At 43.9% G+C, this 2,796-nt stretch overlaps 1 protein-coding gene across 1 annotated transcript in view; it reads right to left on the bottom strand.

Moving 5' to 3' along the window:
• The window catches only part of znf652 (zinc finger protein 652), a 19,907-nt gene extending 17,320 nt beyond the window's left edge, over positions 1-2,587 (bottom strand). Inside the window, exon 1 of the mRNA XM_017306143.1 lies at positions 2,252-2,587. The gene's annotated coding sequence lies outside the window, so the exon portion shown is untranslated. The remainder of the gene's footprint in view (positions 1-2,251) is intronic.
• Between the last annotated feature and the right edge of the window lie 209 nt (positions 2,588-2,796).

Below are 2,796 nucleotides of genomic sequence, written 5' to 3'. Positions count from 1 at the left end.
AATTTATTTGGTTGTAATTCAGACAAAAAAAAGACGTTTCTGACCTAAGGAAATGCCATCCTAATCAAATATACATGTTAATTTACCAACATTTATTACAAACTTTGTTTCCCTCGACACTCATTCTGCACTTAATTAGTAATACTTAGATGCAGTAAAATTTCCCTTGCTTTGTTTTTCTACTTGAATCTTACCAAATAATTAAAACATATATGATGAGAAATAKCAGARGACATAAACTGCTAGAAAAAGTAACTACCTAAACCAGTTCAGCCAAAMTKTGCAATTACGAAYGTGAGCAACGCAGGAGCATACGACAACACCTGCCTTCCTGTGCATGCCGACGCTGATCCCCTCTGAGAATCGGACWGCAGTTCTCAGAGCATTAAAACCGCAGCGGGGAGGGGAGCTCAGCACTGACAGAGCAACTCGCCTCACATGGTCGTCCCAGGCACACAGCCGAGCAGATTATCCCGTGTCTACATGACAGAGAAGCATAAACTGCATGCAAAACTGCAGCCTGACATGCTTGACTTAAAAGTCGAATCAGGTGGTTTCCTTCTCCATCAAGCGTATGCGGTTCGAAACGATAAACCAAACTTATTTGGTTTGGTACTAACTGCACAAAACTGGTGAAAACCCCAAAACAATAATCAAATGAATTTTGAAGCGCAAACAAACAAGCAGTAAACTTCTGAGAGGCTGCATAAAAGGCTTCCACTCAGTAATGATGAGTCATTTCTGAGTTTCACTCGCTGTGAAATATGGAAGTCCTTTGATGTGGGAATCATGTAGCATATAGAGCTCAATATTAACTGTGATTAGGTTACACAACCTGTCAGATCTGAAGATGATCTTACCTTTGCAAATGACAAGTATAATGATAAGTGTCCCCCCCACCCCCAACTTAGACAATTTTGAAAACAAGTTTATTGGCAGGAAGGACAATCAAGCACATTGGTATGYATCTCTGACAGTTTTACTCATCCAAAGCACAGAGGAAGTGAAGTTTCTTTCTCTCTAAAAAGTACAACTAAAGRTTTTCCTCGATCAGCCATTGGGAGGCATTCTGAGAACCAAACTGAAAACTTTTWTTGCACATAGGTAAAGCCACAAAACCAGTCATGTACCGGATAGATGCTACTGTGGCTAAAGATCTATATGACACAGGATGGGAGTGTTACTGCAAAGCAACTGTACCAAACAAACAACGGTGCACATACTGAAAAGTGCTTAGCCAAAATGTCTGTGACACAGATGAGATCTCTGCAGTTCAAATATGCCACTCTTTACAATGCAAAGCTGCTGAAATCCATGCACCCTCTCAAGTCTAGACTTTAATGAGCTTTCTCCTCTTGCAGCTTGTAAAGGTTCACATTCCTCACGCTGTCCAAACTCATAAGACCTTAACCAGCTCACTGTGCAGTGCACTGCAGGGATGCTTCATGCCTCTGTAGGTATGTGGCCATCAAACCCCAGAATCGGGTCATGGAGCAATGCTCTGATTTCGCAGTCTACTTCAAATCTTTTGGTTGAACTTAATGAAAAGTAGAAGGGGGAAACAAATCTCAGCTTTTGCTGCACAGACTGAGACATTTCCAAATTTGACAGAAACCAGGATGTCAACTATGATCCCCAGTTAACTAATAAAATTGAATATGTATGCATTTTTTAAGAAGATGAAAACTATGACGGCACAAAGGGTTAAAACCTAAAAGGCAACACCGCTCAGCGAATAGCAGAAACCCTGTACAGGCCTGGGCAACTTATGCTACTTAGCCCGCTAGCTAAAGTCTACAGTTACTAACCTTACCTGCACATGACAAGCTAACTTTGCTACATTAGYTGAAGATGCTCCCATTAGGTAAATGTATCTGCAGAATAATCTCAAAACCTTCAGTTTTATCTCACGTTTTGCTTACATGCACTACCCCAAAACAAACACACGCACTTTCACTTTTTTTTTAACCCCAAACCGCCCAGAATGTTGCTAGTTAGCTTAAAAGCTARCATCAACGTTAAAGTTTTTAGCATAAACGTTACACTTCATGTCTGTGCTGCATATTGAAGATAATAAATGGCAGCTATCGGGCCCGTGTCAAGCTAAAGCCAATGTCACGCTTTGTTTTCACAGTATCTCCCTCTCGTTGTAAGCTGGAGTCCTAACAAAAAAAAAAAACAAAAAAAAAGCTGTGGCAAACCCACTCCACTCGACACTGTCACAAAGTCAGYGTTCACAGACAGTTTTTACCGTAGCTTCGGCCACCGGCTTCCGGAGACCCGTGTGCGCTTCCCCCGGCAGCTGTCCTGGATGTCAGTCCTGTAGGTGCTGAAAATCCACTAAAACAGCGACATTTTGCGGTCGCTTCGCTGGCTTACCTCCGTCTAAAGAGAGCGAGAGCGACCTCCTTCTTGCGTTCGTGCAATCAGAGCTGCACAGATTCAGCAGGGTTGCTTGCCCTCCCTCTATCTATCTATGTACATTCGCGGATGTACACACAGAACGGGTAATGCCAGCTTCTGTYATGCGTGCAAAAAAAAAAAGGCGGGAGGATATTTTTTATTAATGTACGTTACACCGGTTGCGGGGATACCTGCGCACCGGAGTCCTCAGCCCCGCTACGTGGCCCCGGCAAAGCTCTTAGCTCACGGCGCCGCCGTCCTCCCGCGCTCATCCCAGGCATTCAGGCCGCTGTCTGGGCGCAGGCGCGCCGCTCGGTGTCTGGATTCTTTTGGTCTTCCCTGGAAGCTAGGCACTGTTCAGGGCGCGCACACAATGGGAGAAATCATACAGGA

The sequence above is a fragment of the Poecilia reticulata genome, linkage group LG8, assembly GCF_000633615.1.
Source record: "Poecilia reticulata strain Guanapo linkage group LG8, Guppy_female_1.0+MT, whole genome shotgun sequence".
In the NCBI taxonomy this organism is placed as follows: Eukaryota; Metazoa; Chordata; class Actinopteri; order Cyprinodontiformes; family Poeciliidae; genus Poecilia; species Poecilia reticulata.
Note: the sequence above shows the minus strand (reverse complement) of the source record. Positions and strands in the feature narration are given on the sequence as shown.